General features: G+C 47.0%; 1 protein-coding gene across 9 annotated transcripts in view; it reads right to left on the reverse strand.

Annotated features, from left to right (window-relative positions):
* GJA8 (gap junction protein alpha 8) overlaps window positions 1-14311 on the reverse strand; it is a 47648-nt gene that overhangs the window by 22760 nt on the left and 10577 nt on the right. For 2 of the 9 annotated variants that reach the window (XM_063348029.1, XM_063347998.1), the window contains exons 1-3: window positions 10665-10734; window positions 10129-10222; window positions 2365-2527 (exon numbers count right to left, since the gene is read on the reverse strand). The gene's annotated coding sequence lies outside the window, so the exon portion shown is untranslated. Of the gene's footprint in view, window positions 1-2354; window positions 2528-6317; window positions 6400-10128; window positions 10223-10664; window positions 10735-14311 lie in introns of those variants that run through there. The other 7 variants (XM_063348071.1, XM_063347992.1, XM_063348007.1 and 4 more) reach the window with 6 other exon arrangements.

Consider the following 14311-nt stretch of genomic DNA (forward strand, 5'->3'; position numbering starts at 1 on the left):
GGATGTTCACGTAGAGGCAAGGTGTGTACATACATCACCTCAGTCCCGCCTGGTTTATTCTCCAATGACAGTCCTCCACTGTCAAAATCTCCCCACTATGTCTTCTACATGACCCCTAACTCGGCAAATTAGAAAAAGAGTGCTTATTTTCTGGTTCAAAAGTCAGCTTGTTTTAATGACTACCTGCCAGCTTGAATGAAGAAGGTACCTCCCAGGACTGTCTTCTCACCTTGTACTGATCATATGAGATCTTCGATCTACACATGTGTTGCTAGTATGAAATTTTAAAGGTCTAAATCTGCTGTCGTCCAGCTCCCCAAAATAATTTATGATCTGTGAGGTAGCCCAGAAAGCAGTGTCACGAGTGGTGATGTACAGCATCATCCTGGGGATTCTTGCTCACACATTTCAAAAGCTGGTCTGATCTGTGAGCGATGTCTCCTCTCTCAGTCCTGGAAAGATAGCACCCATCTTTGCTGTCCATATAAAGGAAGCGGTTTGAAGGACACGGGCAAGACCACACGAGAAACAAATGGGAAGCGAGAAGACTAGAATTACTGCAAAGCAGAATGAGAATAGCAAAGAACACTCAGCAGAAAAGAAAGCAATAAACACACGGCCAGAGCACAACCCTTAAGCGCCAAAGGACAGCTCACAGACAACTTGAACCTAGACCCTGCCTCCTTTAAGCTTAATACAGATGCTGCCACACAAAGCACCTAGGTGCGTTCATATCACAGGGTGTCATGCACCAGCACCTGAGATGTCTACAGCACTCAGGTGCATATGTCAGCATGACGGTGCCAGCAACCTCCTGTCTCTTACTGTACTCTTTCAACTCTACTTATCAGAGTACAAACGCCAATCCTGGTGAACCTACGAAGACTTATGAACAACCAGCCACCAATCACGTACCCCGAACAGACCCAAAAAGATACAGAGACTCCTGCACATTTTTTTGGATGCTATTTGCTGAGTACATTGTCATGTGACTATCCTACAACAGGACAGAAATTTTAATTTACCTGGAAATTGACACCTGCATTAACAGGTCTCCCTGATGGCAAAGCCTTTAGTCACCAATGAATCTCAGATGCCAAAGGATGGAACCACTTAACTTTCCTGCAAACTAGTCCAGTGCTGTTACACTTTTTGAATGTATTGCCTATCCTGCCAAAGCATGGAAAACTTGGAACTGTCCTAGAAAACATATGTCCTGGGAAAAGCAAAGGCTGCCAAGGAATTGAGGAAAGGGTGTTGATTTCTGACCTTTTCAAGAAAGGATACCTGGGCAAAAAGGCAAGCAGGGTGCAATAAGTGTCTTATTCATGGAACAACAGAACAAAATAAATAAGATAGATAGGCTTTCTGCTAGTTCAGGGAGGAGAGCAGGCTCAGGCCGGGACTTCTAGAGGCAGCATTTAATCTAGCTTGTGTCCCTTAGAGAGAAGATAAAACTTCCATAGACTGCCATGGAAGGACATTTGTGAAAATGCCAAGTGCTTATGATGATCCAGGCTCAACTCTCCCTTTTAGGCAAGATATTTAACAGCAACAAAAGCAAAAATGGTTGGACACAGAGCACACATCCCAGACCCGTGGAAACCACTGCCACAGACTGAGTCTGAGCCCTGAAAGGCTACGTTTATTCAAGAGTACTTATGGTTTCAACAGCTCTGTGTGTGTGTGTTACAGAAAGGAATGGTCTTCTTGGGAAGGATTACTATCTGAGCAGTGAAGCCTTCATGCAGCAGGGACCAAGCGTTCCTTTTGAGTCATTAACTCAGCTGTTTTGCACAGCAATAAACCCTAGATAAAGAAACAGCCAAGAGCAGCACAGATTGCCAGAGGGGTTGGGTAGAGCAGAGGTCCCTGATTCAGTTCCTGAAAAAAACCCTTCACTTGTAAGCTCCATGACTAGTTATCATCTGCCTCAGTGGCATGGGTCATCCGTGAGCAGAGGCATTCCTGGCATCACTGGAAACAAAGCCAGAGAAAGGGGTCATGGCATGTTTCTGGCGAAAGCCATCAAAGCCAAAAGCTATAAGGACTGGAGAAAGTCTCCTGGGGCCCAACTGTGTGAGCACCGCCATCCCGACCGTGAGCTGGCTTGCAGTGATAACATTGTGTGCTGAGGTTGGCACACAATCCAGGTGAAGTCACAAGAGGAAAAGCTTCCCACCCCGGGCAGCCTCAGCGGTCACATCCACAGCTCCTCGCCACGCTCCACCCAGCCAGCCCTCCTGTGCCACAGAGGACGCGCTGCCCTGCCTGGCTTTCTTCCACTGTGTTGGGGTAGGGCTGGCTCACAAGTGGCCATTGTGTTTCCTAGGAAGTACTGTTACAGCAAGTACCTGCTCATACCGGCTGTGCGCAAAGGCTCGGAGCTTCTGCTGGTACGTATTAATATTGCCCCAATCTCTGTCTGCGTTTCATCTTTCCAGCGCTGTTCTCAGAAGTTTCTAGTTGTACGTTGCACCACCGACTCTTCCACACGCACACTCTTGGCCTTTGCCAAGCTTGGGGTCTGTGGGGAATAAGGTAAGAAATTAAGCAAAACCCTAGCATCATGGGAATATGGTTTTACCACACAAAAAAATAAAATGTCCATGGGGGATGGAGGAAAGAACTCATTCTTGTTTGGCTCAGAAATATAGAAGAATAATTGTTCAAGGTTTAAAGTCTGAAACACATGACAAAGCCATAGATGATTGTATGCAAAGGAACGCCTTGGCTCGGCCATAGAGAACGAGAAGCAACACTGATAAATGACAATTAATACCTCTTATCACTGAGCACCTCAGTGGATGCTAACAAAGCCTCATTTACTTTGGGATATCACTGCAGCATAATCCAAGAAAAAGGTGAACCAAACACTCTGAGTTCAGGCAAGAGGCCTGCATCTAGCCCATACCCTCTTCTCCCAGCGAAGATGCTGCCTGGTTGTTCCTGCTGGGGACTCTGATTTCTCCCACCCTGTAAAACCAGACAGCCAGGCCTATGGGTGCCACCACAGACAGTGGAACAGTGCTCTGGGATGAGGAACCAGTGTCAACTCCTCTTTGAAATGTTGGTGCTCACGTCCACCATCCTTGGTGGTCTTGTAGCGGTGGAGGTGGCTGCCAATGTTATGAAGTGGGAGCACAGTAGGTGGTTACATGGGAAACAGGAATGAAGGGGGAGCAATGCTGCTTATCGGAGCAATAACATGTGAAACTTAAAGAGGAAGACTGACGTGGTTTGGCTGTTTGCGGGCTGTTCGCACAGGGCAGGTGAAAAGGAATAATGGCTTGGGTTGGGAGGGGATGCCTACTGCTCTTGCCGTGAGGCCCCAACTCTCAACCCCATAGCTGCCAACAGCAAGCCAACCTCCAACTGTAACGCCAGAAAGAACTGCTGTGATCATCTAGACCCACACCTTCAAAAATTTGGGTCAGAAGACTTGGCAGAAATCCTTCCCTTCTCTGCAAGGGTCTGCTTTCTGACAAGAATGCAGCCACAGCGTGAAAGCCTCCTGTGGAGGATCCTCCACAACCCTCAGTGAGTTTTTCTAGTGGTTAATGACAATGTTAAAAAACAGTGCTCTTTTTCATATGACTTTTTTTTTTTTTTCCCCCCAGTTTTTGGGTCTTATTACCCTTCAGTCTGCTAGGCCACAGAAAGTTTGCTCCCTGTGTAAGCATATATAGACACTGAAAAAAGTTAGCATTCAGCTTTCCCTTTTCCCTTCAACCTCTTTCACTGGAAGGCACGCTTCCAATTCTTTAATACCCTCAGGCATTGTCCCTGAAACCTCTCCCCTCCAGGAACCACCAACAAAAGCACTAAATAGAGTACATGGGAAGTGACCACGTTAGTGCTAAATGAGACACGCACTCAGCCTCTCCTAGAGCTATTCATCTTGAAGTTATTTACCGAAAGCTGCATGAGTTCCCCCAGCTACAGCATCATCCTGGAATTTTGTCATCAGCCAGTGAGCTGCTCCAGCCCCCGCTCCTTCCCTGTCACTGCTTCCCGAGACAAACTTGCCAGCTGATAAGCATAGCCTGTATTCCTTAGTCTTTGACATGTGACTTACAGCAGCTAATGTTATGCTTGGCCCCATCTTTCTGAGTGATCCAGACTATTGCAGTAATGTTTGGGGGGTTTTTTGCTTACTGATTTTTGAATCATTCCTACTTATGAATGACTATTTTGCTGTCTTTCAGATCATTGACGGTAGAGTTCAATAGTATACAGCCAAAAATGACCAACTTCACCATGCTTATTCCCCCTTACAATTACACATCTCCACCCATTTGGAGGACTGACACGTTTCCTGTGAAGTTCTAATGTCTGCGTTGCAAGAAACAGCAACAACAAAAATCTCTAAAAGCACTATACCAGCACTATCTATTCCCAGCTGAGTCCACCTTGTGTGATTTGATTGTAAGTGCTTTAAGGTAAATTTACCATCTGATACATGTTCCTGTAGGGCCTTCCACAAGTGGGCCCCTAATTAAGAAACAGTCGTCTTCCTCTCTGGCTGGGACAAAAGCAACTGATCTACAATTCTCGAACTGCAGCTAGGATCTTGTCTTTCAGAAATGTAAGATTTCGCACGAAAACACAGGAACGCGAATAAGTTGTTCCCAAAGTGTCTGCAGTGCAAGTCCCCGATCCGGCAAAGTTTACGCGTGTGCTTAACTCCATCCTGTGTTAACTTCACCCCGTCTCCATACACACTAAAATACAGGCTTTCTGGTTTTGCAGGACTGGGCAGCAGGAAGATGCATGGCATGCAACACGAAGGTGAAACAGGAGGTTAGACAGTCAAAGCTTTTCTTTATACTGTTGTAAATACAAACCTTTTCTCACATCTTCTTTTCCGTTTTGAAATACACAAATACGGGATTGCATTCCCATGCCTGATTGCCTCAGGGGCAGTACAGAAATTACACAGATTGCAAATACACAAATATATGGATTCCCTGGCTTCCAAGGGATTTTTGAAGATTAACTACTTAACCCCTAATTATACTGACACTGGCTGGCTAATTAATGAGGTGAGGCAACACCCTTGGCTGGTAAGATTCATGAAGAAAAAAGGTGCGTTATTCCATGCCAGGGTGGAGAAGGGCTCATGGGTCTGGCATCTCACTGTGCAGATTTCCCATCTGGGACAGAGTCCTAGTAGTCTGTATCTACAGGAATGTCTGATCTTTCCCATTTTATTGTAGGATCGTTGTACGAGAAGGTATGAAATCCAGCAGCTTTGCTCAGTGTAAACAAAGGGTCCAAGTGGCACAGATCCTTCCTGGAAAGGCACTGGCGTAGCTGATTAATGTGACAACAACATATCTCCTAGAAGATTTCACTTTATCTATAAGGGAGGCTTTGGTTTCCCACATTACCCACGGTTTGCCCACGCATGTGAGACCGCACACCAGAGAGGAAGCTAGCACACTCCTGGCTGCTCAGGTTGGGTGTTTCTGTTGGGGAGCAGAGATGTGGTTATAGGGTGAAACAGTAGTCATTGCTGTCAGGAAACACCAGCCCTTGCAACAGGCTACTGGATGTTAAAATTTCAGTAACCTCCACTTTAGTCTCTTGACTAGGATCAGGAAATACAATGCAGTGTCTTAGAAGCACTTCCAAGCATCAACACCCTGCATGCTCTGCACCCCAAGGTATAGCCGTGGTCTACGGTGACAGACCTATAAAGATTTTTAACGCAAAGAGCCCAAATGCCAAGGACAGCTTCAGACACCCAAGCTGCAATACCATCACATTCAAGCTAGCAAGAGAGGTGGAGATAAACAGAGCATCTACGACTACTGCACGTGGCACTTGCCCTGTGATCCAAAGTAAAATAGCAAATACATTCCTTTGGTCATATCTTCCTTCACGTTACTTCTGGGAATACAGACTTTACTCAAAGATCTGATACAGAGGATCCAGACCATGCTAGAGCCACAGCCCCCAATTATGAATTCAGGATAGTTATCTAGGGGACAAATTCTGCTCTCATTGAATTTGGAGGACTTGGGGTCCCATAATTTGTCTACTTGTCCCCGCAGAGGCCCTTAACGTAGGTAGCTGAAAAAAAATGCAGTATTTATGGAGTGTATTAAATGGCTGGGACATTTGTCCATAGTACAAATCACTGTCAATACTTCTCCCACCTCTCCCTAACTATTTTCTTCCTCTTTCTATCTTTCTTTTTGTTTTTGACTCCTTCCCCTGTCTGTCTCCCTCTACTTTGGCTTGACTGGGCTTTTATTTCTTCTTTACCACATGACTCTATCTTCTATATCATCTTCTTGGATGATCCTCACCAGTAGCACTGGGTGGTCCTTCCCCCTCTGACCGATGGGCTTCAAACCTCTCACAAAAACATATCCCAGTAGTATTAGGCCTGTATGGAAAAGCAGACATCTTCTGGTTACTGTTAGATCCTTATTTCTTCATACAGGAAGAGCCTGTTTATAGCCTGGAGCCTGCAAAGACTTCTGGAATTTGAAATGCCTTCTCCTTCCATTTTGAGGGCAAGCAGCTGAAGAGACCAGGAATCCTGTCTCCCCTCACAAATATCTTGGTCTTCCAGATATCAACCTTACCTTTAGATCCTGCAGCTCAGCAAATGTGCTATCATATATCCCAGTGTTTACCCAGCCTATGCAATCGGATAGGCCACCTATATTGAAGAGGGTGATTAACGTCTAAGAACGGATGGGAGGTGACCTTCCACACAGCCATGATATATTTTTGGAAGGGCAAGGCAAAGTCAGAAGGGCTTACTAAACTCTTTGATCACTTAAGCTTATGGTTACCAAGTAACCATCAGTGTCCTTTCCATAAACCCATTTATTCTTAGTAACATGAATCCCCATCCCCACTTCTGCAAAATTAGCATCTATTCCTAAGCTACATCTTTCACCCCAGCTATACCATCATCCCTCAGCAGTTTCAGTCACCCATTCCCCAACTGCTTTCCTTTTTCTGATTGATGACATGTTGTGCATCTCGCTTACTGCATCCTTCTCTCACCTTCCACAGCACCCCAATCACTTGACATAAGCAAGCAGTGGGCCACAGTTCGAAAACTGCTACTTCTAAGGCCCCCACGAAATAAATCGTAAGAGAGTCTACTTAATTCATGCTTTTCTCATAGTTTCTCTCCCTCCCCTGTCAGTTGTTACGTTCACATCTGCTGCTAACTAGCCTCATTTTTGGCAAAGCACAGCAGGAGCTCAAGAAATCTAAAAGTCTGGTAGAGTTATAATTCGAGAAGTAATCCCCCACTTCCATTATCTCCACATCCTGCTTTTTATTTTCTCTATTCCCTTTTTCTTCTCCTCCTTTTGTTTTTGCTGCCATGGTGAACTGTTACACTAGGTCCACGGCAAACACGAGCTGGTTACTGCTGAGCACAGGAGCAGTTCAACTAGTGGTTCACATCCCCTCATTGCTACACATGGACAGAGAGTGGAGGTGGCTGGTGCTGGGTGCCTCAGAAGAGCACCAGCAAATACCAGCACCCTTAAGGGACATCATAGAGGTTGTCCATGGGAAAACGCTGACTGAGGACATGATTTAAGGACACGGATATCTCACACCTATCTGTAGCAGGGGTATCCATCTTAAAATAGGACTCACCACCTTGCTGTCTTTCCTGGTTTGAGTACATAATGCAGGGGTTTTTTTGTGAAAAAGCACTCCAGAAAAAAAAAAAAGATAGTAAGCCAGGCTGATGGTGACATGGCCCAGTAGGCCACTAATTAGGACACTGTACTAGAATGTGGGGGGAAAAAAAAAAAAAAAAAAAAGAAATACAAGTTCAACACTTTCTCCATTCATTTGACCTCAAGTGTCTTGGGCAAACGGCTTTTCCCTTCAGGCTGGAGCTCATTCTAGGATGAAATTCACCCAAATCTGACAAGGAAGCTCTTTAAAATTTCAAAGAACAATAACCAGACAGCTAGGTAAACTGCAAGTGTACGTCTTGGTCTTACATGGGCAGATATCCAGAGGGACATAAAGGAAGCACAGTCCCACTTTTTGCCACCATGACAGCTTAGCCTAACACTATGTACACTTCATTTCATATGCTCTGCTGATCCACCGAGCAAGTTTCAATAACATAGCTTCCTTCATCTCTACAAACAGTGGACTTCAGTGGTGAAGGGGCTATGTGCTGTTTCCCACCCTCCAAGAAAAGAAGTAAGTTAAAACTGGTCATTTACCTCCTGGTCCGAGACACCGGCCCACAACGCTCACCTTCTCCACCAGCCCTGCACTGTGCACCTATTGATCTGATATGCCTTTTCTGAAAACCTGTATAAAAGCAGGCCCTGACAGAGATAGGCAGAGGAACAGCTTGCTTATGGAAGTGAGAACTAGATACCAAGTTCCTCAGGCTGCTACCAAAGGCAGACTTTGGGGAAGTTACCGACAGATACCCTAGACTTCCAGGTTGAGGGGGCATCAGCAGTGTAGGGAATCTAAGTACTGGTCTCAAGAGCTAACAGCGGGTGCCAGGTGGCACACTGGTACACAAATGCCTTAACAATATTCAGCTGCCTAACTCCTGAGTGGGCAGTTATTCAGTATTCATTTCAAGGAGGATTAGGTGTTTACTGTCTCCAAGGTGGTGTGCTCCTGATCCTTCAACAGGGTCAAGGAAAAAAGTGTGGAGGTGTAAGAAAATCAATTTTGAAGGCTTGGAAAAGAGCATGAAGGTGAGCGAGCAGATGCAGAAAGAGTCAGTAAGTGGTTAAATACCACTCATGAAGATGGCAAGTGTGAGAGGATAGCAGACAGCCATGAAATGGGGACATACGGAGTCCACATGGAGAGGATGAAACCTGAGAGAGAAGCCACAGAAGGATTATGAAGCTGGAGAATGACAAGGGTAGGCAGAAGGACCTGGGAAGCAGGAGGCTAGGGACTGCAAGCAGCACTGCAGGAACTGAGGACAACTGAGCTTTTCACTTGAGGATGTAGGCAAAAAGTCAGGTTTTAGAGGAAAAACTAGTGAGATTTGTCAGGTCCATATGCAAGACAGAGCTTGGATACAGTAAAACGTGCGGTAATCTGGATGTCACTGTCAGGGAGAACAAGCGGAAGTGCTGGGGGTGATGAGGAGAAATGGTCTTGGGAAAAGGCCCAGGTTTCCCACACATCGAGTTCCAGATGTTGGTAGGGGATGATGGAAGACTGGAGAAATGGGGAGACACTGGAACAAAGAGATGGTAGTACAAGATGTTGGACAGAAACAAGAGAAAGAGGGCGGAGGGGGAGAACAGTTCAAAAGCACAGGAAAGATCAAAGCTGGTGGGAAAAAAATGAGAGACTCCTAAAGGTGGATGGGGCAACACTAGATATTCCTGTGAGAACAACTTTGGGATTATGATATTGAAACTAAACTTCAAGGTATCCAAGTATATATTGGAAAGGAAGAACTTGGCAAAGATAATGTGAATACAGGGAATGTAGAAGGAGTTTTTTTCATTCTGCAAGTTTGCAGCATGTGGAAGTGATTACAGGGATGATTACAAGACTAGTGCTGTATAAAAGATACAGGAAAATAACATTCAATGAATAACAGTACAGAGTAGAGCTGTAGCCCAAGAAGAAAAAAAAAAACAAACATGCTGAGAGCTGCATAAGCCAATTTTCTGAATACGATGGAAAAGCAAAACAGCAAGTCAAATTGAAACTTTTCATTGATTTCACTGGAAGTTCCTGTTGTTAGCGACAATTCCTTCCTCTAAAGTCCCTTGTTTCACCTTTCATCATTTAAAGCAGTTGGACCAGTGAAGCTGAAAACAAATCTTCAGCCATGAAAAAAGTGAAGGACTTTGGCCCCAAGTTCTTTGACAAAATCTGCAGAAGTTTTTCTCCAGCAAGGACTTTTAGCATCATGACTTACTCTCCAATTCAGGAAGAAGGACACTATGTCTAGGATCCTTTTTTTAAAAAAAAAAATAAATAAAAAAAAAAAACATTCTTAAACATCCAAATTTCTCACTTAGAAGGAAAATTATTCTTTCCAGCCAGTTCCATGGCAGGTTTCGTTGTTCTCCTCTAGTGGCAAGATACTGTACACCAGTTTGGCACCAGTTACAGGTTCCGAAAATGACATACCTGCTCAGTAGTTGCTTATCGTTTTATATTCAGGGGTCCTTAGCACAAACCTATAAAGATGACATTCCCAAGTGTATCACCACAAGTTGCTTACCTGTAAAAAAAAAAAAAAAAAACTTAAAAAATTACCATGGGCCTACAGGTTGCAGTTACCAGTTGAAAAATAATACTCTCTTATAGTGACAAGATTTGTACAAGAACTACTTAGGTACTTAATGCCCCAAGAGAGAGAAATAAGTTATTTCTGGGGAAAAAGGACAACAAAAAACCCCTGTGCATTCCTTCCCATTATCATAACTCTAGTGTTTATAGCTCTAGGTACTAACATACTGCGATCACTTCACACGGCTTACATTTCCAACTCCACTAGGTAGTGAAAAGCAACAGCTATCCCAACTTCTGCAAACCCCTATTCTACAAAAAAAAAAATAATCATGAGCTGCCATGCCAATCTGACCGGCACACCTGGTGCTGCATAAACCTGGAAGGTTATTCCGCCCTCGCCTTGTCTCAGGTTAGGGCCGTTTCTTTGTTACCTTGCTGTGGACCGGCGTCCCACGCTGGCCGCAGGCGATTCAGCCTCCCATGCTCTGCACCCTCCTCTGCAGAGCTGCTCGGGAGATTACACCGGGCGATGGCATTTTATCAGTGCCGCGACGAGGCGAGCGCAGACACGATAAGGAAGCGTTAAAAGTCAACGAGGTGCCATTGACAAGGATTGCAGCTGGGCTCACGCCTCCCCACCCACCATGTGTGCGCTGACGCTGTGCAGCCCCGTCGCCTTCTCACCAGCTGCTGCTTTGGCAGGCGGCACCTCTGGCCCTCTCTTCTCGGCACACAGCCTCCCGTCCAGCCAGCCAGCCCATCGCCGCTGGAAGCCATCACAGCATCAGGCCCGCAGGGAACAAATCTTTTCCTTACAAAACCCCCACGGGTTCCCTGGTGAGCATTAAAGAGATTTTTCATTGCTCAAACACACCGATAGCGGGGTAGCCTGCTTGCTTTAGTTCCTCCCCATCATTCCTTCCCAGTGAGGAAAGATCTGCTCCCTGAAGTGACTGCTTTCCCAGACAAGCATTTGCACCCGCTGCCTGGAGCGGAGCGGAGCCCCCAGCAGCACACCTGGCACACACCCCGCAGGGATCAGCCCCCTGCACAGGCAAGCCCCAAGGCTTGGGAAACCTGCTGTGACTAACAGCTTGATTAGGACCCAAGACTTTTTCCACCAAGTGTTCAGGGGCAGGTGAAGATCATGAGAAATTAATTTCTTTTTCACAGCCGTGTGCACAATCCCCAAGCTGGAACCACACAAGCAGCCAGCAAGCCACAGACTTAACCACACCACAGGGTTGTTAAAGCCAAGATATCCTGGTTCTATCCATGCCACAGTGACCACTAACTCCGCATAGCAACAGATGAGATAGCCCGAGTGGCCACAGACCAATGAGAGCATTTCAAAACAACCTGAAACTCAGGAATCTCCTCCACAACCTACATAACAAGGATCCACACACATATTAAGGACACTAAGGATGCTACCACAGCTGAGGTCCAGTATCTCAAGCAACACTGCTCTAGAGAGCGACCAACTCACAGAAGCACCACTAACAGTTCTGGCACATAGCAAACCCCCACAACCATTGCAATGAGCTAAAGGACTCCGTAATATTCCCATGAGGCAGGTGTGGTTGCCACAACCGCCCCCTTCCCAGCTGGTGCCAATGAAGTCCTTACCAGCAGCCTCAGCACAGAAACCCAGTTCTCAAAGAAATTCTCAGTTCACCTCCAGCAATGCCCTGCCTGTGCGAGGCTGAGATACACTGAGTGGTTAACTAGGCAAGCAATATCTTGCCGGTCCTCTGGCACCCTGAATTTACATTTAGAGAGAGAGAAGAGAGTGGAAGAGAGTGCTGCTTCTTCTTGGTGTGTGTTTGCTGGAAAACACCTTCTGAGGTTTCCATGCTTTCTGTTTCCGAGTCTTTGCAAAGACACTGGGGGCGGGAAGAGTCTCTCCCTACTCCTTGAGGGTCAATCCAAACACCCATCCCACCACGCAAGCGGTAGGCAGCACAGGCAGAGCCCCCTGCTCGCTCCCGGGAGAGCAGGCATGTAGAGGGCACGGTGTCAGGGACAGCCCTCACCACGCCATACCATGCTTGCGTTGGCAGGCACCACTTCCCGTGCTCTGTAAAGCAGATCTGAGGCTCCCAGGAGACTTAAAGACCCAGGAATATCATTAAAGGGGGATGTTCCTTTCCCAGAAGAAACAGACTTTCAGTACAGGAATTCCATCTAAGGACACTCCGCTGTGGATGTTGCCCTGTTTATATTTGCATGGGGTGACAGTATCTGTAATGTGTATCACTGTAGGGATATCTGAAAGCAGCTGACTATGTACAGTAAAGACCCCATTCAGATACCTAGTAGATGCCATTTTAGCTTAATCTGAAATGTTTTCTCCATTGTCTGTAATTTCTATTTTTTCCCCACCCCTCAGGACAAAGGCTTTGTCTGAAGACAGGACTGTGTTTCTGCCAAGTACCACGCTGGGAACCTCAGGGGTTTGTCCTGCTTTGTATTCTTCTCCTTTACATTATTTTTAAACACATCCCAGCCCCCCACCAGGGAAAAAATGCAGTCTTTGAACCAAAAGGTGCTGGAGAGCTACGGGCAGGGGGACCCATGGAGGTGGGCAGGTATACTGGTATGTGTGGGGAGGGACAGACAGAAATCACAGCAAGGGCAGCGTGGGCAGCTGCCAGGTTCCTCTGGTGCCCTCTCTGTGGGGGACACAAACGCTGGGCCTTCGGTCCTCCCTGTCTCCAGATGCAAGCAGGCCTACGGGAGCGGGCAGAGCATCCCTCCCCACATGACCCTGCTGCCAGCCAGGCTTCCTCCGTTGCCTGACAGTGCTCCATGGCCCGGGAGATGAGCCTTTGATGCTAGAGATGCAGAATTCTTCCTGAACTTCCGCAGTTTTGGAAAGGAAAAGAAAAAAAATCTGTTGGGAAAAAAAACCAATATTGAGAACAGTTTCCTTTGCCCACTGTCTCCCTCCGTCACAGCGGGCCCTGTGGCTGGGCTGGGTGTCCCCCTGTGCCAGGTTTTTGGGCCTCAGCATTGGTTGTATGGGGTGTTCCCCCAAGGAGCCAGGTCTGGCAGTCCCCAGTGCCTGCTGCCCCAGGGCATGGCCATCCTCGCCCTGTCTCCCAGCAGGCACTCTCGGCTCCCGATTCCTCTATGTCACCCGTCCTCAAGCGTTGCAGTCAGGGACCTAGCAATCTCCTGAGAACACACTGCGTTGTAGCTTTTTGCCTGGAGAAGAAGCACCTCACGGATGGGCCGTTCTATGTCTGCTCCCAGCCCCAGGCAAGAGCAGCAGGTTTGCCGGTCTGGCAGGCTTCCCCCCAGCATTTTCACAAGCAGTTGCCTTACCTTGTTTGAGCTTCAGGGAGTTCAGTTTGGGGTGAAGGGTAGGTCAGCTCTTATCTCATATCTACACGCACAAATGTAGCCCTTACCAGTTCCCTTTCCAGCCCCCAGAGTTCCTGCCCGGCGGCACAGCAAGGACCACGCTTTCCCCCTGCGCTGGGGCCTTTTAGCAGGAGACAAGCTGTGCCAAAGAGCCACAGAGATTTGTTTGGGACCCCCCAGCTTTAAGGACAATCCTGGGGGCATCTACAGCCTTTCTCCTCTGCAGCCTTTGAGGCTGCAGCTCATGGCTTGGGGAAAGGGGAGAGCCGCAGCCCCCTGGTCCAGGCTGGTGAGAGCAGCCCCAGGGTGATGCTCAGGGATGACAGGAGCAGAATGAACACCGCCCCCCTCCAGGACCCTGCAGGCACTGCGAGATTCAGAGACTACAGAAAGCCACTCTGGCCCCCTTCTCCTTCTGGAAAACGTTTTTAGGGCAGCTGAGGTGGATTCAAGAGCTTGAGCTACAGGATCTTACAGTTTGTTTAAGAAAATACTGGTTTTTGTCAATTTTCCAAACGTCTGTTTGCACACAGACTGCCCTAGCATCCTGCCAGGGCTCCAAACACTCATCTATGGAGAAATTTTCTGGGAACCTGTGCCTGCATCCTCACCTCGCCTTCTGACCATTTTAAGAGCAATCACATAATATGAGCCCACGTGGAAACATGGGCGTCAAAGGCTGCGTTCTCCAAAGCCTTGCAGATGAATG

Source organism: Chroicocephalus ridibundus, chromosome 1 (genome assembly GCF_963924245.1).
Source record: "Chroicocephalus ridibundus chromosome 1, bChrRid1.1, whole genome shotgun sequence".
Classification (NCBI taxonomy): domain Eukaryota; kingdom Metazoa; phylum Chordata; class Aves; order Charadriiformes; family Laridae; genus Chroicocephalus; species Chroicocephalus ridibundus.